This window comes from Balaenoptera acutorostrata, chromosome 9 (assembly GCF_949987535.1).
Source record: "Balaenoptera acutorostrata chromosome 9, mBalAcu1.1, whole genome shotgun sequence".
Lineage (NCBI taxonomy): Eukaryota > Metazoa > Chordata > Mammalia > Artiodactyla > Balaenopteridae > Balaenoptera > Balaenoptera acutorostrata.
The window spans coordinates 21,400,353-21,428,317 of NC_080072.1; the positions used below are offsets into that span (position 1 = coordinate 21,400,353).

General features: G+C 36.1%; 1 pseudogene; it reads left to right on the forward strand.

Moving 5' to 3' along the window:
• Nucleotides 1–471: 471 nt before the first annotated feature.
• Nucleotides 472–27,965, forward strand: LOC130708872 (cytochrome b-like; annotated as a pseudogene).

Here is a 27,965-nt window from a genome sequence, read left to right on the forward strand (position 1 = left end):
CAACTAATAAAATAGAGGAAGTTTTCACATCACATTTATTTTATAACTCGGTATCCTTGTTACATATTCATATATATGCAGTATCCTTATTTATACATAAAATATTACATATATAAACATCTATATCTATATAGGTTTATCAGGAAAAAAGCAAAAACAACAAAAAAACACCAAACCAAGTTGACACTTTAATATTTCCCATTGAAGACTTTATTTATGGAATGGAATACAGATAAAAAAAGCTATTTTGAAAACATATCTATATCTACAGATAGAAGTAGGGAAATAAAATATTTTAATCAGTGAATAATTTCCAAGGATTTTTTAAAAATTGAATGTAACCCCCTCATCTACAAGCACTCTGGAAAGTGGTCAGTGACCTCAGGCTATGAAGATGAGCCATTCCAGGTAGCACTGATGCAGTAGATCTTCAATCTGGTTAGCTCCATCAATGACCCAGAACATCCACTGATGCTAGAAGAACAGAAATTTGTACAGCAACTCCAGGTTCAGGTGAGTAACCCTGAGGGCACGGTGGCTGTGGCCTTCACACCCATTGTTCTGCACTGCAGCATAGACACCCTTATTGGCCAGTCCACCAAAGTCAAGCTTCAGCCATCCATTCCTCAGCATTTCAGGATGGACGGGCACAGTACACCAGAGCATGCAACGAACAAGCCCCTTGGGGATAAGGAGCAGCTAGCAGCTGCCCTGGAGAACCCACCAGCTGGGGACTGTGGCCTGTAGGACCTCTCCTGAGCCTGGCTTTTAACCCCCAGCTCCCCATGGCTCATGGCCTTGTTTTCTTGAATCACTGACAATGAGAAACTAATATTTTGTATTTTGTAATAAACCCTTAATTTATATTTTAAAAAATTTGAGGGCTTCCCTGGTGGCGCAGTGGTTAAGAATCTGCTTCCACTGCAGGGGACACGGGTTTGAGCCCTGGTCCAGGAAGATCCCACATGCCGCGGAGCAACTAAGCCCGTGTGCCACAACTACTGAGCCTGTGCTCTAGAGCTCATGAGCCACAACTACTGAGGCTGCGTGCCTAGAGCCCATGCTCTGCATGCAACAAGAGAAGCCACTGCAATGAGAAGCCCGCGCACCACAACGAAGAGTAGCCGCCGCTCGCCGCAACTAGAGAAAGCCTGTGTGCAGCCACGAAGACTGATGCAGCCAAAAATAAATAAATAAAATAAATTAAAAAAAAAAATTGAAGTTTCATGACAAGACTTCTTTTAGGTTATTGTCCCTAATGTTACTGCTATGCAAGAGTTCTCTTTTATTCCGGATACAAACTCATTACACAGTTATTTATGGAAAATGGTTAGTCTTTTAAATAAATTATTCTAGGTCAATTAGATATCCATATGGAAAAAATAAAATTTGACTCATAAATCATGATATACACAAATAACAAAGTCAGAAATATTGAAAATCAAAATGTAAATAAGTGTGGAAAATAAAACAACATGCTTTTTAAAAATAATCATAGTATAAATACCCTGGGTTTGCAAAAGTGTAAGATGTATTAAACAGAGCATTAACAAATTTAAAATTTGGACATTAAAAGTATAAATTTCTGTTAATTAAAATTCACAAAGACACTCATATTTTCTTGCTCTGACAAAAACAAGTACATCCTGGTAGAAATGAGTATAACCAATGCCCAGATCTTGGTTTCTAATATCATTCTTCAATAAAAGGAAACATAGTTCTTTGGAGAAATAGCTAATTCTAGGTCTGGGATAGGGAACATACAAGATAAGCCTGGGGCATCTTTTAGTGTCAGAAAATAAGAAGGCACACAGACAAACAGACAAAGACACACAACCAAGGGACTATGTCAAAAGGGCACAGGAGCAAATTGAAAGATTTCTTAGTGACCAAAGCTGTAACAATGTAAGCAACAAAATAACTAATGCATTGGATGGTCACCCAAAGTTTAAAATTAATATCCGTGAGTCCATGGATATTACATAAATAAATGATAAAATACATAAATAACTAAAGGGGGGTATCTAAGTTTATTCAGGCTGCTATAAAAAAATACCATAAACTGGGTGCCTTATAAGTAACAAACATTTATTCTTATAGTTCTGGAGGCTGGGAAGTCCAGGATGATGAGGCCAGCAGATTCAGTGTTTGGTTAGGACTTCCTGGTTTACAGACAGCTATCTTTTCACTGTGTCCTCACATGGCAGAAGGGGCTAGGGAGCTCTGGGGCCTCTATCATAAGACACTAATCCCATTCATGAGAGCTCCACTCGACCTAAGAACTTCCTAAAGGTACCGCCTTCTATTACCACCACATTGAGCATTAAGATTTCAACATGAATTTTGAGCAGACACAATCATTCATATTATAGCATGGTGGCAGACAAGACAGATTTGTCGAGAAGAATTCCAAAACATTTATATAGAAAATCTGCTCCCAAGGATTTTGAGCACAATTCCCTGCTCTTTGAATGTGTGCTGCTCATAGTGACTTTCTTCCAAAGAGTACAGTATGGAAAGACAGGAAAAAGAATGATTCTACAATGGAGAAACACTCCCTCAGCCAGATGATAAGGGACAACATCAACAGAATAAATCATGTTGATAGTATATACTCTTGATATAATGCAATAAAAATGGGACTTTACATCTATAGTCTTCCTCCAAAGAATACATAACCCCAGACACAAGCAAAACATCAGAGAAATCTCAATTGAGGGACATGCTACAAAATACTGACCGGTACTCCTTAAAACTGACAAAGTCATCAAAAGCAAGGTCTAAGAAACATCATGGTCAAGAGAAGCCTAAGCAAACATGACAGCTAAATGCACCATGGTATCCTGGATGAGATCCTGGAACAGGAAAAGGACATTAGGTAAAAACTAAGGAAATATGAATAAAGTATCGAGTTTGATTAATGATACTATATCAACATCAGTTCATTAGTTGTGACAAATGCACCATACTAATGTAAGATACTAGCAATAAGGAAAACAACGTGTGGGGTGTATAGAAATTCTCTTTCCAACTTTTCTATATTTCTAAAACTATTCTAAAATAAAAAGCTTATTACAAATATTCCAAGAAAGTAAAAAGCCCAGTCATTGAATATAAGGATATCTTAAAATACACATAAACAATAAAGGCCTTGTATTCAGAATATATTGGATAATGTAAATAATTTTTTAAAGTATGCTTTTTGATGTATAAAGTTTAAGATAAAGTTTAGATTTATTTTAGGATACATTTTTAGGATACAGTTTGATTAGTTTTGACCAAGGTATGTAATAATTTAACAAATACCACAAAAAAGATCAGAAATATTTTAATCACTCTCATGTCCCTTGTAAACAATTCCATTTGCCAACCCAATTATTCCATTGATTTTCTTTGTTGTTTTTTTCTGTTTTATCTTTCATTAGTATCTACCCTTATCTTTATTATTTTCTTCCTCTGCTTACTTTGAATTTAATTTACTCACCTTTTCTAGTTTCCTAAGGTAGAAGCTTATATAATTAATTTTAATTCTTTTTTTCTTTTTTAATATAAATGCTACTACAAATTTCCCTGTAAGGCATGCTTTAGCTGAATACCACAGATTTTCTAGGGTGTGTTTTCATTTTCATGTAGTTCAAACTATTTTCTAATTTTCTTTGTGATTTTTCCTCCAAAATACGTCTTATTTTAAAAGATGGTGTTTAATTTTAAAATGTATTTCAGTTTTGTCAGTCATCTTTCTGCTATTGATTTAGACTTTGATTTATTGTGGTCAGAGAATATAATTTAATGGTTTTAATTCTTTTAAATGTATTAAGACTTACTTTTATGGCCTAGGATATGATTTATTTTAGTGAATATTCCATGTGCATTAGAGGAAAGTATACATCCTCTGATGGGCAGCTACAGTGTTCTAAAAACATTAATTATGTCAAGTTGCTTGCTGGTGTGTTCAAGTGTATTATGTGCTTATTGATTTTTAATCTACTTGTTCTTTCAATTACTGAGAGAGGAGTGATGAGATTCTGTACTATAATTGTGGATTTTTCTATTTGTCCTTTCAAATGATATCAGTTTTTGTGTATATTTTGATATTTTCATATATTTTGAAGCACTGTTTCTAGGGTTATACTCATTTAGGATTGCTATATTCTCTTGATGAATTGGCCTGTGTATTAACATGAAGGAATCCTCTTTTTCCCTAGTAACATTCATCATTCTAAAGTCTAACTTACTAGCATAGTTCCTCAAGATTTCTTTTGATTAGTGTTTTTATTGCATATTTTTTATTATTTATATTTAATGTGTTTTATCTTTGTGCTGAGTCAGTTTTTTGTGGACAGCATAAAAAGTGATGAGTTGTTAATATAAAAGACATGACTCCTAATTAAAATCCAGAAAGTTCAGATATATGAAGAATGGAATGAAATCTATTTAAAATAATGCCATTGTGGATGAAAAACTAATTGTTTCTTCTATTTCCTTCCAGCTTTATGAATATCTGCCCCGAAATTTGTTCTTCCCCTAGGCTTCTCAAACTCCTAAAGCACTTGGCCTTTTATTCTGTTCCTCAAACAAGAATCCTAGGAATCATCTTTGAATCTTCCCGCTCCTCCCTCACCTTCTTCTTCCCAGGCAGTGGATATCTTCTCAAACTGCATGGGTTCTCTCTTTTTTTTTTTTTGAATATGAATTTATGCATTTATTTATTTATTTTATTACAAAAAAAATTTTTTTAACATCTTTATAGGAGTGTAATTGCTTTACAATGGTGTGTTAGTTTCTGCTTTAAAACAAAGTGAATCAGCTATACATATACATATACCCCATATCTCCTCCCTCTTGCATTTCCGTCCCACCCTCCCTATCCCACCCCTCCAGATGGATACAAAGCACCAAGCTGATCTCCCTGTGCTATGCGGCTGCTTCCCACTAGCAACCTATTTTACATTTGGTAGTGTATAAATGTCCATCCCACTCTCTCATTTTGTTCCAGCTTACCCTTCCCCCTTCCCATGTCCTCAAGTCCATTCCCTACGTCTGTGTCTTTATTCCTCTCCTGTCCCTAGGTTCTTCAGAACCAATTTTTTTTTTTAATTCCATGTATATGTGTTAGCGTACAGTATTTGTTTTTCTCTTTTACACTTACTTCACTCTGTACAACAGTCTCTATGTCCATCCACCTCACTATAAATAACTCAATTTTGTTTCTTTTTATGGCTCAGTAATATTCCGTTGTATATATGTGCCACATCTTCTTTATCCATTCATCTGTCGATGGACACTTAGGTTGCTTCCATGTCCTGGCTATTGTAAATAGAGCTGCAATAAACATTGTGGTACATGACTCTTTTTGAATTATGGTTTTCTAAGGGTATATGCCCAGTAGTGGGATTGCTGGGTCATATGGTAATTCTATTTTTAGTTTTTTAAGGAACCTCCATACTGTTCTTCATAGTGGCTGTATCAATTTACATTCCCACCAACAGTGCAAGAGGGTTTCCTTTTCTCCACACCCTCTCCAACATTTATTGTTTGTAGATTTTTTGATGATGGCCATTCTGACTGGTGTGAGGTGATACCTCACTGTAGTTTTGATATGCATTTCTCTAATGATTAGTGATTTTGAGCATCCTTTCATGTGTTTGTTGGCCATCTGTATATCTTCTTTGGAGAAATGTCTATTTAGGTCTTCTGCCCATTTTTGGATTGGGTTGTTTGGCTTTTTTGATATTGAGCTGCATGAGCTGCTTGTAAACTTTGGAGATTAATCCTTTGTCACTTGCTTTGTTTGCAAATATTTTCTCCCATTCTGAGGGTTGTATTTTTGTCTTGTTTATGGTTTCCTTTGCTGTGCAAAAGCTTTTAAGTTTCATTAAGTCCCATTTGTTTATTTTTGTTTTTATTTCCATTTCTCTAGGAGGTGGGTCAAAAAGGATCTTGCTGTGTTTTATGTCATAGAGTGTTCTGCCTATGTTTTCCTCTAAGAGTTTGATAATGTCTGGCCTTACATTTAGGTCTGTAATCCATTTGGAGTTTATTTCTGTGTAGGGTGTTAGGGAGTGTTCTAATTTCATTCTTTTACATGTAGCTGTCCAGTTTTCCCAGCACCACTTATTGAAGAGGCTGTCTTTTCTCCATTGTATATCCTTGCCTCCACTGTCATACATTAGTTGACCATAGGTGCGTGGGTTTATCTCTGGGCATTCTAGCCTGTTCTACTGATCTATATTTCTGTTTTTGTGCCAGTACCATACTGTCTTGATTACTGTAGCTTTGTAGTATAGTCTGAAGTCAGGGAGCCTGATTCCTCCAGTTCCATTTTTCATTCTCAAGATTGCTTTGGCTATTCGGGGTCTTTTATTTTTCCACACAAATTGTGAAATTTTTTGTTCTAGTTCTGTGAAAAATGTCATTGGTAGTTTGATAGGGCTTGCATTGAATCTGTAGATTGCTTTGGGTAGTAGAGTCACTTTCACAATGTTGATTCTTCCAATCCAAGAACATGGTATATCTCTCCATCTGTCTGTATCATCTTTAATTTCTTTCATCAGTGTCTTATAGTTTTCTGCATACAGGTATTTTGTCTCCTTAGGCAGGTTTATTCCTAGGTATTTTATTCATTTTGTTGCAATAGTAAATGGGAGTGTTTCCTTAATTTCTCTTTCAGATTTTTCATCATTAGTGTATAGGAATGCAAGAGATTTCTGTGCATTAATTTTGTATCCTGCTACTTTACCAAATTCATTGATTAGCTCTAGTAGTTTTCTGGTAGCATCTTTAGGATTCTCTATATATAGTATCATGTCATCTGCAAACAGTCACAGTTTTACCTATTCTTTTCCAACTTAGATTCCTTTTATTTCTTTTTCTTCTCGGATTGCTGTGGCTAAAACTTCCAAAACTATGTTGAACAATATTGGTGAGAGTGGGCAACCTTGTCTTGTTCCTGATCTTAGTGGAAATGGTTTCAGGTTTTCAACATTGAGAAGGCTGATGGCTGTATGTTTGTCAATTATGGCCTTTATTATGTTGAGGTAAGTTCCCTCTAAATGGGTGTTGAATTTTGTCAAAAGCTTTTTCTGCATCTATTGAGATGATCATATGATTTTTCTCCTTCAATTTGTTAATATGGCTTATCACATTGATTGATTTGCATATATTGAAGAATCCTTGCATTCAAGTGGGATAAACCCCACTTGATGATAGTGTATGATCCTGTAATGTGCTGTTGGATTCTGTTTGCTAGTATTTTGTTGAGGATTTTTGCATCTATGTTCATCAGAGATATTGCCCTGTAGTTTTCTTTTTTTGTGATGTCTTTGTTTGGTTTTGGTATCAGGGTGATGGTGGTCTCATAGAATGAGTTTGGGAGTGTTCCTCCCTCTGCTATATTTTGGAAGAGTTTGAGAAGGATAGGTGTTAGCTCTTCTCTAAATGTTTGATAGAATTCGCCTGTGAATCCGTCTGGTCCTGGGCTTTTGTTTGTTGGAAGATTTCTAATTACAGTTTCAATCTGAGTGCTTGTGATTGGTCTGTATATATTTTCTATTTCTTCCTGGTTCAGTCTCAGAAGGTTGTGCTTTTCTAAGAATTAGTCCATTTCTTCCAGATTGTCCAATTTATTGGCATATAGTTACTTGTAATAATCTCTCATGATCCTTTGTATTTCTGCAGTGTCAATTGTTACTTCTTTTTCATTTCTAATTCTGTTGAGTCTTCTCCCTTTTTTCTTGATGAGTCTGGCTAATGGTTTATCAATTTTGTTTATCTTCTCAAAGAAGCAGCTTTTAGTTTTATTGATCTTTGCTATTGTTTTCTTTGTTTCTATTCCATTTATTTCTGATCTGATCTTTATGATTTCTTTCCTTCTGCTAACTTTGCGGTGTTTTTGTTCTTCTTTCTCTAATACTGCATGGGTTCTTATTTCAATGTTTAAATATCTAGAATTTGACCATAATTCAGCATAGCCATTTGTATTTCAAACTATCATTATCTGTTTTCTAAATCATGATAATATCCTTCTAATTGGTCTTGACACTTTCACTTCTATTTCAGGGCAGATGGAAGTTTATCTAATAATGGGGAATGGATTTGGAGAGGCAGTGGAAGGTAAGTAAAACATTCGTTGTTACATCCCTAATTAATATTTAATATATTGGGGTTTTTTCAACCCTCAAAGGAAAAGAGATGTAGAATGTATTTTTTGTTGTTGTTGACATACAATATTATGTTAGTTTCAGGTGTACTACATAGTGGTTTCACATTTACATACATTATGAAATGATCACCACAATAAATTTAGTAACCCTCTGCCCCGTACCAAGTTATGATAATGTTATTGACCATATTTCTTATGTTGTGTATTATATTCCTATGTCTTACTTATTTTATAATTGAAGGTTTGTACCTCTTAATCCCCTTCACCTATTTGCCCCCTCACCACCTTCCCCTCTGGCAACCACTCATTTGTTCTCTGTATCTATGAGTCTGTTTTTGATTTGTTTTGTTTTTTATATTCCACATATAAGTGAAGTCATATGGTGTTTGTCTTTATCTGTCTGACTTACTTCACTCAGCATAATACCCTCTAGATACATTCACATTGTCACAAAAGACAAGATTTTATTTTATTTTTTTATGGATGTGTATATATACCACATCTTCTTTATTTGTTCATCTATTGATAGACACTGAGGTTTATTCTATATCTTGACTATTGTAAATAATGCTGCAGTGAACGTTGGGTTACATATATCTTTTCAAATCACTGTGTTGTTTTCTTTGGGTAAATATCCAAAGTGGAATTGTTGGACCACATAGAAGTTCTCTTTTTAATTTTCTGAGGAAACTTCATACTGTTTTCCATAGTGGATGCAACAATTTACCATCCTACCAACGGTGCATGAGGGTTCCCTTTTATCCACATCCTCACCAACACTTTATATTTGTTGTCTTTTTGATAATAGCCATTCTGACAGGTGTGAGATGGCTTTGATTTGCATTTCCCTGATTATTAGTGACTTTGAGCATCTTTTCATGTGTGTGAGATGCAGAATATTGTGTGAAATCAACCTTTGGCTTGAGTCAGAAGTAAGAGGGAACCTTCATAAGATACTAGGTTCTATACTGGATTTGTTAACATAAACTGTTTTTGTTTTTTTTTTTTTAACCCATAGTTTAGTATATTACTAGCTGTGCAACTTAAACTTCATTTGTCTTATCTCTTTGATTATTACACAGTTCTAGAGAAAAGAATTGTTGGTTTTATTTTTATATCAGGTACCTAAGGTTTGGAGGGGTTAAACAAATAAGTGATTAGAGTTACAATCAGAACTATATTTAAAAAATATGTATGATTTCCATTACACCATCTTGCCTTGCTAGTGGCAGGATATCTTTGCAATAACTCAGGTTTGAAATAATGAGGAGGCTAATTGCTGGCTATGGGAATGGGAACTTTCTGTAATTAGCAGATCAAGTTGAAGGGAGAATCTATAGAACTTGATGAAAGTATACAACAGATAATGAATTTAGAGAAGGCAAGACTAATGGTGGAGTTTGAGGGCTGACCCTGGGAGACTTGTACCTAGTTTATTGTAGAGGCACCTGGGATTATACATCATTATTCCAGGTTACTTTAGTTACATTATTGATTTGAGGAGTCTGTGAAATTTCTCTCCTAGTTATGATTCAACTGCTGCTGATTCAATGTTTAAAAATACCTACTGCACTCCCTAATCCAATGAAAGATGAGAACTACATTGATATATTTGCCAGATTTTTGTTGTTGTTACTTCTGTTGTTATTTTCATTTTTCTTCACAAACTCCAGCTGCCCCTCGGTCCCTCTATTTCTACTGCATTCACCATATACTGTTCAGCATGAAGCTTACAGAAGCACAATCATGCAACTCTGCAGGTGCAAATTTGACACATTCGGCACCTGCAGATATTTGGAAAATTCACCAAGAGGCCTCTTCAGCCGTTAGGGGATGGGAAAAAAAATAAGTAGTGGACAACATAAACCCTTAATATTGTTATTCTTATTATTTTTTCAAAACCAAATGCCTTCCAGTATGTCTCCTAGAGGACCAAATCAAAGCCAAGTTTGAATTAAAAATAAAATAATAACTCGTTTTGGGTTCTCCAAATACATTAAAGCACTAGAAATTCTCTTAGCTGCCTGCAAAAGAAAACCATTCTTCTTAATGGTCATATAATTAAAATTGGAAAAATACATTTTTACAGAGCTCTTTGTAAGTAAAAATTACCTGTGGGGAAACAATATGAGGTATTTTCATCAGAAATGTTTTTTCCCTCAAATAAAGTTCATTCTCTCTTTCAATGCCTTCATCAACCAGCATCAATAAGCATTTGTCCCAACCACATATTAAAAGATGAGAACCCTCTAAGCAGTTAAAAAGTAAAACTTTAAATTTCTCATCCCTTTTAATTTTAATTAACTACAGATCATTTTAGTGTGTGTATTCATCCTTTCATACATAGTGATGTGGCTGACCTTTAAAAGTGTATGGAAATTAAGAAATGCAAAGCTCCAACTCCTTCAGCAATCAAGAAACTTGATTCATTTATTCATTTATTTTGTTTCTAGTGTCCACATATACGAATCAAAAAAGTGGAGAGAACACTAGGCATTTTGATTGATCTGACATTCCAGGAAATACTTTGGAATTGGCACTTGGCCCCCTATGGCTGAACTAAAATTATGTTAAGAGAATAACGAAAATCTATCAAGATTGCCTTATTATAATTTGAGTAACCTTTATAATAATAAAAAATATAGATCATTGTGTATCACCGTTTCTTCATATTGATAAGATTTGCAATAACCAGCCACAAAAACATAATTTGAGAACCTCTTGGAATTTATCGCATTGGACATGGTGTATTAAAGGAAAAGGGTGCTTCCTTTATTGGAAACACCATGGACCAGGTACTTTTGCTTATATTATTTTATTAAATCCTACACTGGTGTCCAGAAGGTAAAATCATTAACTGCATTTTCTATAACAGAGACTCATTATACCATGTACTTAGTACATATTATATATTCTAAGTGACTTACATATATTATTTATTTATAGTATGCTTAATTATCATAGGAGGAAGATACCATTATAATCGCCATTTTATAAATGAGGACACCCAGGCACAGAGGAGTTATGCAAATTACCCAAAGGCACACATCTAGTAAATGGTAGAGATGGAATTTGAAACCAGAGAATCTTGATCAGCATTCCCATATTTAGTCACAAAGTGATAACTCTTAGGTCACTCCTGCATTAGTCAATCAAAGTTGCCAAAAATGCAATAGAGGGATTTTTAAAAAGCCAAGATAATATCACCTAGTGGTTCTATTCAAATGTATACTAGGGAACCACAGTATTGTTAACACAGAACTGTAGGGGGCTGTAGCATTGTCTAATCCTGGTAGAGCTGTGACACCAAAATACTTCAGGATAATTTCCCTACTTCTTAATGTAATCTAAATCTAGCATGTAATCAAGATGCAATACAAAAAAAAAAAAAAAAAAACCTATGGGGGGTGGAGATAATGGTGGACTCCAGGAGGGCTCAAACCACGGAGTACTTCCCAGAACTTCTGCTGTCAGTGTCCTTGTCCCTGCGGTGATCACGGCACAGCCACTCCCCCGCTTCTGCAGGAGACCTACAACATTAGCAAGGCTGGAAACAGGAGAGTTACCATTTGTGTTGAATGGAAATTGTCCCCATCCAAGAGGTGCAGTTGTGCAGAAGACAGCAGAGGGCAGCACGAGGTCATATATGTCTATTGTCTTCTAGTACCAGTCTTCTCAGGCAAGTTCTGAATGGGTAACAGGCCTCCCGAGACACAAGATCATAATATGAACATCCCCAAATGAAAAGATGGGTTCAGGAAACTTGCACAAGCCTCTCAGATAGCCTCATCCACCAGAGGGCAGACAGCAAAAGCAAGAAGAACTACAATCCGGCAGCCTGTGGAACAAAAACCACATTCACAGAAAGATAGACAGGAGGAAAAGGGAGAGGGCTATGTACCAGATGAAGAAACAAGCTAAAACCCCAGAAAAACAACTCAATGAAGTGGAGATAGGCAACCTTCCAGAAAAAGAATTCAGAAAAATGATAGTGAAGATGATCCAGGACTTTGGAAAAAGAATGGAGGCAAAGATCGAGAAGATGCAAGAAATGTTTAACAAAGACCTAGAAGAATTAAAGAACAAACAAACAGAGATGAACAATACAATAACTGAAATGAAAAATACAGTAGAAGGAATCAATAGCAGAATAGCTGAGGCAGAAGAACGGATAAGTGACCTGGAAGACAGAATGGTGGAATTCACTCCTGTGGAACAGAATAAAGAAAAAAAGAATGAAAATAAATGAAGACAGCTTAAGAGACCTCTGGGACAACATTAAACACAACAACATTCACATTATAAGGGTCCCAGAAGGAGATGAGAGAGAGAAAGGACCTGAGGAAATATTTGAAGAGATTATAGTCGAAAACTTCCCTAACATGGGAAAGGAAATAGCCACCCAAGTTCAGGAAGTGCAGAGAGTCCCATATAGGATAAACCCAAGGAGAAACATGCTGAGACACATAGTAATCAAACTGGCAAAACTTAAAGACAAAGAAAAATTATTGAAAGCAGCAAGGGAAAAACAACAAATTACATAAAGGGGAACTCCCATAAGATTAACAGCTGATTTCTCAGCAGAAACTCTACAAGTCAGAAGGGACTGACATGACATATTTAAAGTGATGAAAGGGAAGAACCTACAACCAAGATTACTCTACCAGGCAAGGATCTCATTCAGATTTGATTGGGAAATCAAAAGTTTTAAAGACAAGCAAAAGCTAAGAGAATTCAGCACCACCAAACCAGCTCTACAACAAATGCTAAAGGAACTTCTCTAAGTGGGAAACACAACAGAAGAAAAGGACATACAAAAAAAAACCCCAAAACAATTAAGAAAATGGTCATAGGAACACACATATAGATAATTACCTTAAACGTGAATGGACTAAATGTTCCAACCAAAAGACACAGGCTCGCTGAATGGATACAAAAACAAGACCCAAATATATGCTGTCTACAAGAGACCCACTTCAGACCTAGGGACACATACAGACTGAAAGTGAGGGGATGGAAAAAGATATTCCATGCAAATGGAAATCAAAAGAAAGCTGGAGTAGCAGTACTCATTTCAGATAAAATAGACTTTAAAATAAAGAATGTTACAAGAGACAAGGAAGGACACTACATAATGATCAAGAGATCAATCCAAGAAGAAGATATAACAATTATAAATATATATGCACCCAGCATAGGACCACCTCAATATATAAGACAACTGCTAACAGCTCTAAAAGAGGAAATCGTCAGTTACACAATAATAGTGGGGGACTTAAACACCTCACTTACACCAAAGACGGATCATCCAAACAGACAATTAATAAGGACACACAAGCTTTAAATGACACAATAGACCAGATAGATTTAATTGATATTTATAGGACATTCCATCCAAAAACAGCAGATTACACTTTCTTCTCAAGTGTGCATGGAACATTCTCCAGGATAGATCACATCTTGGGTCACAAATCAAGCCTCAGTAAATTTAAGAAAATTGAAATCATATCAAGCATCTTTTCTGACCACAACACTATGAGATTAGACATCAATTACAGGGAAAAAAACGTAAAAAACACAAAAACATGGAGGCTAAACAATATGTTACTAAATAACCAAGAGATCACTGAAGCAATCAAAGAGGAAATCAAAAAATACCTAGAGACAAATGACAGTGAAAACACGATGATCCAAAACCTATGGGATGCAGCAAAAGCAGTTCTAAGAGGGAAGTTTATAACTATACAAGCCTAACTCAAGAAACAAGAAAAATCTCAAATAAACAATCTAATGTTACACCTAAAGGAACTAGAGAAAGAAGAACAAACAAAACCCAAAGTTAGCAGAAGGAAAGAAATCATAAAGATCAGAGCAGAAATAAATGAAATAGAAACAAAGAAAACAATAGCAAAGATCAATAAAACTAAAAGCTGGTTCTTTGAGAAGATAAACAAAATTGATAAACCTTTAGCCAGACTCATCAAGAAAAAGAGGGAGAGGACTCAAATCGATAAAATCAGAAATGAAAAAGGAGAAGTTACAACAGACACTGCAGAAATACACAGCATCCTGAGACACTACTACAAGCAACTCTATGCCAATAAAATGGACAACCTGGAAAAAATGGACAAATTCTTAGAAAGGTATAACCTTCCAAGACAGAACCAGGAAGAAATAGAAAATATGAACAGACCAATCACAAGTAATGAAATTGAAACTGTGATTAAAAATCTTCCAACAGAAAAAAGTCCAGGACCAAATGGCTTCACAGGTGAATTCACTCCCTAACACCATACAGAAAAATAAACTCAAAATGGATTAGAGACCTAAATGTAAGACTGGACACTATAAAACTCTTAGGGGAAAACATAGGAAGAACACTCTTTGACATAAATCACAGCAAGCTCTTTTTTGATCCACCTCCTAGAGTAATGGAAATAAAAACAAAAATAAACAAATAGGACCTAATGAAACTTAAAAGCCTTTGCACAGCAAAGGAAACTACAAACAAGATGAAAATACAACCCTCAGAATGGGAGAAAATATTTGCAAACGAATCAGCGGACAAAGGATTAATCTCCAAAATATATAAACAGCTCATGCAGCTCAATATTAAAAAAACAAACGACCCAATCCAAAAATGGGCAGAAGACCTACATAGACATTTCTCCAAAGAAGACATACAGATGGCCAAGAAGCACATGAAAAGCTGCTCAACATCACTAATTATTAGAGAAATGCAAATCAAAACTTCAATGAGGTACCATTGAAGCTGTCCTTCACACCAGTCAGAATGGGCATCATCAGAAAATCTACAAACAACAAGTGCTAGAGAGGGTGTGGAGAAAAGGGAACCCTTTTGCACTGTTGGTGGGAATGTAAATTGATACAGCCACTATGGCGAACAGTATGGAGATTCCTTAAAAAACTAAAAATAGAATTACCATATGACCCAGCAATCCCACTTCTGGGTATATACCCAGAGAAAACCATAATTAAAAAAGACACATGCACCCCAATGTTCATTGCAGCAGTATTTACAATAGCCAGGACATGGAAGCAATCTCAATGCCCATCGACAGATGAATGGATAAAGAAGATGTGTTACATATATACAATGGAATATTACTCAGCCATAAAAAGGAATGAAATTGCGTCATTTGTAGAGACATGGATGGATCTAGAGACTGTCATACAGAGTGAAGTAAGTCAGAAAGAGAAAAACAAATATCGTATATTAATGCATATATGTGGAACCTAGAAAAATGGTACAGATGAACCGGTTTGCAGGGCAGAAGTTGAGACACAGATGTAGAGAACAAACGTATGGACACCAAGGGGGGAACGTGGCTGGGGGTGGTGGTGGTGGTGTGATTAATTGGGAAATTGGGATTGACATATATACACTCATATGTATAAAATGGATAACTAATGAGAACCTGCTGTATAAAAAAATAAATTAAATAAAATTAAAAAATTAAAGGGCTTCCCTGGTGGCACAGTGGTTGAGAATCTGCATGCCAATGCAGGGGACACGGGTTCGAGCCCTAGTCTGGGAAGAGCCCACATGCCTCGGAGCGACTAGGCCCGTGAGCCACAGTTGCTGAGCCTGCGCGTCTGGAGCCTGTGCTCCGCAACAAGAGAGGCTGCGATAGTGAGAGGCCCGCGCACTGTGATGAAGAGTGGCCCCCACTTGCCGCAACTAGAGAAAGCCCTCGCACAGAAACGAAGACCCAACACAGCCATAAATAAATTAAAAAAAACCAAAAAAAACCCCAAAAAAAAAACCCAAGGGGGTATTCTCTGGCAGTCCAGTGGTTAGGACTCCATGCTTTCATTGTCTAGGGCACAGGTTCAGTCTCGGGTCTGGGAACTAAGATCCCGCCAGAGGTGTGTCACAGCCAAAAAAATAAAAATATAAAAATAAAAATTGGGACTTCCTTGGTGGCACAGTGGTTAAGAATCAGCCTTCCAATGCAGGTGACACGGGCTTCAGTGCTGGTCCAGTAAGATCCTACGTGCCATGGAGCAACTAAGCCCGTGCGCCACAACTACTGAGCCTGCACTCTAGAGCCTGAGAGCCACAACTACTGAAGCCCATGCGCCTAGAGCCTGTGCTCCGCAACAAGAGAAGCCACTGCAATGAGAAGCCCGCACACCGCAACTAGAGAAAGCCCATGCACAGCAATGAAGACCCAACACAGCCAAAAATAAATAAATAAATTTATTTTAAAAAAAAATGAATAAAAAATAAAAATCAAAGGAGAAAAAGAATGCTTTAAATAAGTTTGGAAGCAACTAAGGAAGAAAAAAAAAAAACCTATCAGAAAGGGCCCAAATTGAGAATTTAAGTATAAGATCCTTTAGTGAGTATCAAGGAGAGCAAGTCTTTAAGAGCAAAATATTTGTAAAAATATTCGCACGTGTCTTCATTTCTTTTTTTTTTTTTAATAAACTCTAGGGACAGTTTAGATCAGGAGTAGAGGGATTCAAACAAAAAAATGAAGTAATGCAGTAGTTTGTGAAAGATGAATTTGTCTCGCTCTATTTCTAATGAGGTCAGAGTCTTACCTTAAGACCTACCTTACCTAAAGTAAGTCTTTGAATTCGACTTACTTTATTTTGTTTTTAAATAGCAAAAATAAAAAAGATGTTTAACATCATTAGTCATTAGGAAAATGCAAATTAATATCACAATAAAATACCACTTTACCTCCATGGCTAATATTGAAAAGACTATCCATATCATGAATTGTCAAGGGTGTGGAAAAATTGGAACTATTATATACTGCAGGTGGGGATTTCAAATTATATCACCACTTTGGAAAACAGTTTGGCAGTTTCGTAAAAAGTTAAAACATACAAAGGCCATACCGCTGGGTGTTTCATGACAAATTTGCCCCAATGGTATTCAATCTTATAAATCTGACAGTTGACATGTTATTACTTTTGTATTACTCTTGTGAAACTCCTGAAGCCACCATTTGCTTTAGAAATTAAACATCCCTATTTTTTTCTTAAGACTTGGGCATCCATTTCTTAAACATCTTAGTCTTTTCTGCCTGTAAAAAAAATAATTATTCTTCAAAAGCCAATTTGAATATTCTTTCTCTGTGAAGCCTTCCCTGATCTATTCTACACGGTATTAGTTTACTCAGACTGTTAAAACAAATGACCACAAACTTGTTGTCTTACAACAACAGAAATTTATTCTCTCACAGTTCTGGAAGCTATACCTCTGAAATCAAGGTGTTGGCAGGGACCTGTCCTTTGTGAAGGTTTTAAAGACTCCTTCTTTGCCTCTTCCAGTTTCTGGTGGTCTCAGGCATCCCTTACCTTGGGGCAGCAGAACTCCAATCTCAACCTCTGTCTTTACATGGCTGTCTTCTCCCTATGTGTGTCTCTTTCTCTATAACCAAATTTTCTTCTTAAAAGAACACCAGTCATACTGAAATTAGAGTCACTTTAACCAGTTTGACTTTATCTTAACTAATTAAATCTGCAAAGATCCTATTTCCAAATAAGGTCACATTCTGAGGATCTGGGTGGACATGAATTTTTAGGAGATGCTATTCAACCCAGTAGAGTCCACCCTATCGCCACCAAAAATTCACATCAACCTACATACAAGATACATTCATTCAATCCCAATATCCCAAAAGTCTTAATCTCTTTGAGCATTAACTCTATACCAAAATCTCACATACATATCAAGTTAAAAATGTTCAAATTTCATCATCTAAGTAATCTAAATTTAAAAAGTTAATAATAATCTAAATCATCCACAGGTGGGATTCTGGGTATGGTCAATCCTGGGGGAAAATTTCTCACTGTCTTTGTACCTGTGAAACTGGAAAAATTACCTGATTCCAAAGTACAAGTTAAAGAACTGGCATGGGATAGACATTTATATTTTGAACTGGAGAACATGAAAAGAATAAAGGAGTTACTGATCCAAAGCATTTTTGGAATCTAGCAAAGTAAATTCCGTTAGGTTTCACAATTGGAGAATAATTCTCTGGTTCGATCTCCCTTTGGATTTACGGAAGGTCTTTTTTTGGGTGCAAGGAGGCCCCAATAGCTCATCCTCTGGGCCTACAGAACGAAGTCCATTATTTGTGCCTGTGGGTCGACCTACCTGGCTTCCGCTTCTTCCCTCAAAGTAATTTTGCTTTTTCTTGAAGGGTAGCTCATGTTTGTACCTGAATAGTTTTTTCAACTTGTTTCCTGCCTATAGAATCCTAGAAGACCAATTGCCTTCCTTCATTTCATGCTGTTTCTATCCCCTTCAGTTCAAGCTGACAGTGTTTCTGTTGATGAAACATTCTCAAAAATCTTGTCAGGTGGTGCACAGGCTTAGTTGCTCCACGGCATGTGGGATCTTCCCGGACCAGGGCTCAAACCCGTGTCCCCTGCATTGGCAGGCGGATTCTTAATCACTGCGCCATCAGGGAAGCCCTGGGCCGTTTTGTTTGAGCGCCTCTCAGAGAATTTCTGGAAAGCGAGGTAACCCTCACATGTTTTCAAGTGGGCATCTAACACCGTCGCCATTATGTAATCATTGCAGGGGTTGGCATATTGTAAATAGTAACGTGTTAAAACTAAACGGGTCACATCATATTTTAAATATAATGCAGGAAGTATTAACACCGCCATGATTTTATACTAGGATGCATTTTAAAATACAAGAACAAGCTCTTCTTTAATAGACAGTTTGCATATTTCCTTTTTCTCTTTGTATTTTCAGTTCCCTCCCCCCATGAATTGATGAGAACGTGAAAAGAAAAAACTTGTCAGTTTTCCATGTATGTTGAAGGAATCCATACCATAAGGAATCCATACCATTATACAAGAAGGTTCTTTAAAGATCGTGCCTGCATAACCCATCTCTATTCCTGACTTCTCATGATCTGGGTGACTATATCCATGTGTCACACACATAATCTCCTCAGCAAAAGTTATTAAGGCACAACCGTGGACACGTTTCCAGAGCATTCTATCTCAATAGGGTGAAAAATTTCCAAATCATCAAGTACTGGTTCATTTTTGCTTAACAGTTCTTTTCTCAATTTATCTTTTTGCTATAAACTAAATTAGCAAACAGGCCACCCATTCCAGAGCTTGGTGGGAATCTCCTTAGCTAAATATCCAAGCTCATAGCTTACAAGTTATACTTTCCACACAATACTAGAACTCGCTTCAGTCAAGTTTTCTGCCACTATGACAAAGATCACTTGCCATCTAATGTCCAGTAATAATTTTCTTCTTTCCTTCTGAGACTTCACTAGAAACATCTTTAATGTTCATATTTCTACCTGTTGATTCTGTGAATGATGATATATGTAATTCTTTAAGACAACAGAAGATTTATCTTACGTACTGTTTATTCTGTACTCTTTCTGATCTCCCACCAGATTTGCCTCTAACATTCATATTTCTATAAACCGCCTCCTCAAGGCAATCTAAGATTTTTTAATCATGCTCCTCAAAATTTTTCCAGCCTTTCTAGCCATTACCCAATTCCTAGCTACTTCCACATTTTTAGGTGTTTGTTAAATAGCTACACAACTTCTGGTACCGAGATCTGTATTCGTTTCTGAGGGTCACTGTAGGAATTACCAAAAATTAGGAGACTTACCACAAGAGAAATTTATTCTCCCATAGTTCTGGAGGCTAGAAGATATAAGCAAGGCCAGGTTTTGTCTGAAAGCTCTAAGGAAGAAACCTTTCTTGCCTCTTCCAGTTTCCAGAGGCCTCAGGCATTCCTTGACTTGGGACAGCATAACTCCAATTTCTACCTCCTTCAAAGGCTATCTTCCCTCTCTGTGTCTCTATATTCAAATTTCCCCCTTCATAATAAGGACATAAGTCACTGGATTTAGAGCCTATCCTAATCCAGTATGACCTCATCTTAACTAATTATATTTGCAGAGACTGTTTCCAAATAAGGTCACATTCTGAGTTTCCAGATGGACATGAGTTGGGGGGCAGGGAAGGGGCACTATGCAACCTAGTACAAACACTAAACAAAATCAGCTCCCCTCATCTGAATGTTCTCATAATACCCTATATCAAATTCTACTATAGAATGAACATATTATACGATAATTGTTTAACTATCTGTCTACTCTATAGAACAATAATGATCATGAACGACAGATTTTATTTTTAATTTCTTACGTCATTATCCCCATTGTCTAGCATAATGACTAAGACATGATCAATAAATGATTATTTAATGACTTACAAATGAATAAGTGCTCGCTCCATATATCCTAGAGCTAAAGTTAAATTGAACAAAATGGTTTACAGTCACTACTAAGATTATATTGAACACATTTTAGTATCAAAGCCCCTGTTAGCTTTTCACATAAATGGTTTAAAAGATTGCCCTAAAAAAGTAAACACTAAAGTTGCATCTAAAGTGAATGACATTACAATAAAAAATAGAGAGGTCTTGTTGTAGTAAAATTGTTTTACCTATGTCAAGTGCTTTTCTGTGGAAACAGATCTCTCCAGCAACACGTTAAAGGACAAACATTTTTTAAAAGAGCAGAGTTGCAGTATTAAAAATTGCTCAAGCTATTTACATTTTTGTAAAATGGATCTCCAATTTTATAAATTACAGACATTTGATTTTTTATTGTCTTTTTCTCTCCATAGTGAACTTTTGCAGGAAAAAATTAACATCATCTAAATCTTGTTCACTCGTGTCCTTGCCCAGTCATTGGCTTGTTCACGTAAAAAAACTAAAACACTAACAAAAGCAAAAAAATCTCAATAAAGAACTTACAGATCGTCTCTTAAACCAATTTATTATTTCAGTGAGAAAGCAGGGTTTAAGGACTAGCAGTTCTTTTACTTAGCAGTTTATAGCATTGATTCTCCTAAGAACTATAAGTTAATAATGTGAGTTTTTAAGGGCTAATGGAAACAGTATACTTATCTGTGATAAATCTATTCAAATCAATGTATCTTACTGAGTAAGAGTGTGGGGTTCTGTCATCAGACTGCATGCATGTTAAGCTTGTATCCCACATTCACTATCTCCGGAATCTTAGAAGATATGTTCTCTAAGACTCAATTTCTTCAACTATAAAATCTGTATAAAAGCAGTACTCGGTTCATTTGGTTGATGGAATGACTCAATGAAATCATCACTTTTCACAGTGCCTGTCACACAGAGGAGCTATTTTTCGGTTCCTTTTGTTTTTATTTCCCTCTTTTCATGACCAAAGAGGCTTACTAAAATATTGCATTTACTTGCAATTAATAAGATTCTTATCAGCTGGTATTATCATACTTGATGGTGGAGTTTAATTGAGGTGGCAAAAGTGGTGATCTCATTCTGACCAAGTGCTGAGATTGGCAGATGCATAAGGCTTTGACAAAGAGAAAATAAGAAACAAAATTGAATGTTACTTAATAAACATATTTTAGTAGACTACATTTTTCTGGTAATAACTTGAAAAGAAACAAAAAAATACATCATTGGTGGAAATATTTGGGGTGGTAAAAACTTTGAATGTTTAATTCCTCAACCTTAGTCATATGTGAGATAGTCTTTCTCTTTTTGTCCCATTCCCCCACTCCTTGTGCAGACAGAAGCATATGCAATGGAGGCAACTTGTTGAGTAATGAAATTCATTACAGTGGAGGGTGTCATCCAATTTGAAAGGATGAGAGTGGAGGAGCTGATAACTGTCTCTCCACTTGTCATAGAGAATGTTACCTTGTTTGACTAGAAAATGTCCACTCCAATGGCTACTTCTCCAGACCACAATTAATGTAGTTATGTACAATAACAAAAACAAAAAAATCACAATTTTGCTTGAATATTAGCATTACATTAATATGAACTTTGTTTATCTGATCCTATGAATTTTTGTTTTAGCTAGTGAACTTACTCAAATCAGGAGTGTTTAGCAGGAGTTTGAACAGATTTTTACAGACATTTCCTCTAACTGGCTCTGTAGAGTATACCAGTTGTGTATATGTATGTACATATGTACAATATGTATGTTTTCCCCTTTGGATATTTGTTTCTATCCTAATTACCAGAAAAGACACAAAAAGAAATTTGAACTAGTTATTCCAGCATCCTATATTTAATTTCAAACTGTCAGAAAATATTTCCATACAACCTCTATTGTAACATAAATAAGAAAGTGATAGCTTTAAAAACATTCTAGTGTTTTCCCATTCTTCAAAAAATAGTTTAGACTAAAAGACTAGTTCTTTCTTAAGACATACCATGAGAGAGCTGAGAGTTACCACTCACGATCTTTAATAAAAATGTGTTTACATTTGCCAAGAAAGGAATTATTACAAGTTAATGTTCCAATACAAGTTTCTAACATGGAATTATATCAACACAATTACTATAAGAGTATCTTCCATATCTTACTTTAAAATTTCGTTGGCTACAAATAGAAGAAAAGCCTATAAGTGGAAAGTTTTCTGTGACATTGAATCAATGCTATTTTGGAAATCCTGTTTGGTTGTTGCTTTTTGTTGTGTTTTGTTTTTCTGGTGAGACAGGACAAGTTTCCTATGTGTTCTGGCAATTAAAATTTCCCTACAAATAAAGCAAGAAGATTTGCTCCAGTGCAACTGGCTGTAGAACTGCATGCTCTTTCAATAGAAGAAAAAAAAAATCCCCTTCCTACTTCACCTCCAGCAGTCCTCTTCACTTGGAAGCAGTGGGGAGTGTTCAGGTATACACAGAGCAGCTGAGTTATATAGCTCTCAAATCCCTTTATTTACCCCCTTTTAAAGATTTTATTTATTTATTTATTTATTTTTGGCTGTGTTGGGTCTTCGTTGCAGTGCGCGGGCTTCATTGTGGTGGCTTCTCTTGTTACGGAGCACAGGCTCTAGGCACGTGGGCTTCAGTAGTTGTGGCACGCGGGCTCAGTAGTTGTGGCTCGTGGGCTCTAGAGCGCAGGCTCAGTAGTTGTGGCGCACGGGCTTATTTGCTCCGCAGCATGTGGGATCTTCCCGGACTAGGGATCGAACCTGTGTCCCCTCTATTGGCAGGCAGATTCTTAACCACTGCGCCACCAGGGAAGTCCCTATTTACTCCTTTGAAAAATGGTTTTCCTCTGGAAAAAGTTCATGAAGACTTATGGGAAGGAAAAGGTAAATTTTATTTAATTTCCCCACAAATCTCACAAATATTCCCTCTAGTTAAGACCACATTTCCAAGAAAATATGGTGGGTTGTATGGTGTTATAGACTACAGAGACAAAACAGGGAATAAAGCCAAAACAATGAAAAAGTTAACTTCACTGAATTAATCAAGAAATTTAATTCAGATTTTGGGGTGGGGTTGTATTATACTTGCTTTTACCAACAGTAGGTTATTATACAACTTTTGAGTCATAGTCTTTTAGTTCTGTCTCCCTACTTTGAAGATCAAAGTGGAAATGCCCTTAAGAATGAGAAAGGGATTTTTTTTTTGCAGTTTAGAAGTATTGGGGTCCAGGGAAGGCCACCCCAAAATGGCATACTTATTATTTTGAATTAAAGTGACTTAAGAAATGGCCAGTACAAGAGGGGCACTCTGACACCCTCTTTTCTGTCTCCCTGAAAACAGGAATAAATCTCCCATGTGAAAGGTGCACTCCCTGCATCTAAAGGTAGAAGGATACCCTTATCACCAAAGATAGGAAGATAGGGAATTTGGGGCTGAGGAGCCTATATAAACAAACCTGGTACTTCTTTAATTTATTTCCTCAAGCCCAAACTCTGTTCAGATTCTTTATTAAGTGGGCACCCAAAACTTAGGTTTCTTTGCCCTATCAGTTGCTAACAAATTTATTGTTTCTTTGTCTAAAAAGTATAAAAGCTGCCTGCTTTGGCACTTCTTAGGTCCCATTTCTACGGGACCTCCATGAACATGAATTGAAATGTATTTCTTTTTCTCCTGTTAATCTGTCTTGTGCCTAATTTTTTATTAGTCCAGCCACAAGAACTAAAGAGAAATTTCCCCCTCCCTGACAGAGTTAACTTTGCATGACTGTTCTAAACTTCTTGGTTTAAGCTGTGAGTGCCGAAAGTTCAAACTTTCTTTGAACAATAGGCTTCAATTTATATATTTTTCTTTTTTAAGACTAAGCCTCTTTATAAAAATTGATATTAAATTAAAGCAGAGTTTCCAAATACTAATAAATATTTTCACTTAGCTATGCTTTTATATGCTCATTTTAAATTGTATTTGGAAAAAACGTTGGGTACTGTTGTCTTTTAATTGACTGGAAAGTTTCAAATTCTCTAGGTTTTAGTTTTTGATGAGCTGTGAAGAAGGCTTTTTAATGAGTTGGTGAGTGACATTGATTACCATTAAATCACATTAAGCAGAGGAAACAATGCTATTAACTTATAGTTTTCTAGATTCCATAATAGCTAATGCATAGGCAGTCTTAAAGATTAGCAATCCCCCAAGACACAGAGCAGCTAATAACTCACTCTGAAGAGTAATAGAAAAATATTCTTGGACATAATTTACTGATATCCTCAAACTTGGTTATAATCTAGACAAATTTTAGACATAATTAAAATGATGGTTTGATAATGATAAAAATGATATCACCTCCTGCTTAATTATCATAGCAAATGTTACCAAACAGAGAACATATTGTAGATTTTCTACATCCCAGGTAGTGCTGGATATGGTTCGTTGTAACTTTTATAGACATTCCCTTTCATTTTATTCCCTCAGCCATCTCTTCTATTTAAGCTAATAGCATTGGTACTTGCTCTCAAAGACAGCATTCTAATGGAACACCCTGTCTTTGATCTCTCCATTTTATCTTGGCTTACATAGTATATTTAGCTTCATAGATTAATCTTCCTAAAGCACAGTTTGGGTAGATTGATTCCTTGCTTGATTATATTTCCCATTGCTTAGTAGAGAGAACTTAATTTTCTTAGTGGAGCATTCAAGAAACTTTACAATCTGATCCCTTTTTATTCCCAAACTTCTACCAGTCCACTTCATATATACTCTAGGTGAACTTCAACCATTCAGTTTCTGATAGGTTTCAGATGAGCTGAGCTTCTCAGCATGCATTAAATATAGTACAATGTATCTTCATCAGTGAGCAGCAAATAATTCAGAGGTATGTGGCCAAATTTTGATCCATTTAAAAAATGTGTTTTGATATAACTAAAAATACTTGCAGTTATGATCTGGCCTCTCAGAGAGACTATTTAGCAGAGGTCATTCAAAGTGGGGTAGAACAGAATGTGATTTGCCATAAGACAGAGGTAAGAAATGTAATGTCAAACCACACCAAAGACAAATACTTGCTCCCTGGGATTAATAATAATTGCTTTGTAAGTATATAAGAAAGCTTGGTCAGGGCAGTCAACAGTTCAACTCAAAAAGCAATACAATATTGAAGGACCACCAATTCAACAATGCAATAACTGTGGATACCTTTATAGACTATTTGGAATGCTGTTACAGTGTATGGTGATTGTGTTCTCTTTATTATTCTCTCATATAACGTTTTTATGAGATTTTTAATCACTTTACGTGTGCTACTAAAAAAATATCTAGTATTCTGAAATGGGTTACAAATGCAAAATATGTGTACCAATGCTTTTAACTAACCCCTTTTTCCTGGAAAGTCTTACCTCTACTCTTCCACCCCCAATCCCCACCTTGACTTCTCATCCTTCAAAGTGTTCTGCCTCAAAATTGCTTTCTTCATTAGCTACTCATCTTCTAAGTTTCTGTAATATTGTGGTGGAACCTCCTTGTGGAGGCACTTCTCTCATTTTTTTCTGCTTCGTTTTATCATCCTCTGTTTTTCTTTCCTTCTTTAATAGTGTTGAAACTTCTTAGGGATATGGTTTTGTCATAATCATACGTACTTCTGAATTTTCAGTATTCTTCATATTTCATGACACCCATTGGGTCTTTGAAAAATATTTGTTGAATAAATGGTTGAATTAAGTATGAATGAGTGGACATCTTTTTTCAAAAAGGAAAATAAATATATAATGTTTATTTTGAAAAGACTAATATTAAATTGTCCTAAGTATAGATATAACCCTAGTTTATTTATCCAATGTCAATTAGATATTTAAATGATTGATTTAATTATTTTACGCCTTCTTTGCCTAATAGGTCATAATGTTAGTTTTACCAGAGATGCGGGCATTCTTTTCAATTTTCTAAATGTGCTATGTTATTTTATCCATACCATATTCATTATAATTGGGAAAGATAGATTTTTTATTTTAAAGCATATTTTTGACATTTTAATTGATGATAAATTTTTGAAAACTCTTTGATACCATCAGTATTTGGTATAGTTATGGATTTCATGTCCCCTCCAATTTTTTAAGTGGGATGTTTTTAATCTCCATTATCAACTTTTTCTCAGATATTTTTGCAGAAATGCTGTGTTAACTTTGATTTCATTTATTCTTTTTTTTTTAATAAATTTATTTATTTTATTTTTGGCTGTGTTGGGTCTTCGTTGTTGTATGCGGGCTTTTCTCTAGTTGTGGCGAGCGGGGGCTACTCTTTGTTGCGGTGCGCAGTCTTCTCATTGTGGTGGCTTCTCTTGTTGTGGAGCACGGGTTCTAGGCTCGAGGGCTTCAGTAGTTGTGGCACGTGGGCTCAGTAGCTGTGGCTCACGGGCTCTAGAGTGCAGGCTCAGTAGTTGTGGCGCACGGGCTTAGTTGCTCCGCGGCACGTGGGATCTTCCCGGACCAGGGCTCGAACCCGTGTCCCCTGCATTGGCAGGCGGATTCTTAACCACTGCGCCACCAGGGAAGCCCTTCATTTATTCTTAATAATAATTCCTTGTTTTCATATCCTAACTATATGCTTTTGAGCATGCTTGCTACTATTTTCCTCTCTCTTTTTTTTTTTTTGTCCTTGAGATTGATGTTTCATCTTAAAGCAGGAATTGTTAAGTAGAAAATTATTCTACTACTTACAGTTATAGCCACTGCATTTATAGGCTATGTACTACCATGAGGACAAATGTCATTCTGAGGGGCAAGAGTCATTACAAACCTGCTCTCAGCAATCCCATATATTGGTACCACTCTTGTCGAATGGATCTGAGGTGGCTTTTCCGTAGATAAAGCAACACTCACGTGATTCTTCGCTTTTCATTTTATCCTCCCCTTCATCATTACAGCACTAACAGCTGTCCACCTACTATTTCTCCATGAAACAGGATCCAACAACCCCACAGGAATCCCATCTGACACAGACAAAATTCCATTCCACCCTTGTTACACAATTAAAGACATCCTAGGCACTCTACTACTAATCCTAGCCTCACTAATACTAGTCCTATTTTCACCCAACTTGCTAGGAGACCCTGACAACTACACCCCAGCAAACCCACTCAACACACCACTGCATATTAAACCAGAGTGATATTTTCTATTCACATATGCAATTCTACGATCAATTCCCAAAAAACTAGGAGGAGTTTTAGTCCTATTACTCTCAATCCTAATTCTAGCATTTATCCCAATACTCCATACATCCAAACAACGAAGTGTAACATTCCGACCCCTTAGCCAATTCTTATTCTGAGTGCTAGTGGCAGGTCTACTAACACTAACATGGATTGGTGGACAACCTGTAGAACACCCCTTCATCATTATTGGACAACTCGCATCTATTTTATACTTTCTTTTAATTCTAGTACTAATACCAGTAAATAGCATCATTGAAAACTATCTCCTGAAAAGAAGAGTCTTTGTAATAATATATCATATTACCCTGGTTTGTAAACTAGAAAAGGAGAACAACACACCTCCCTAA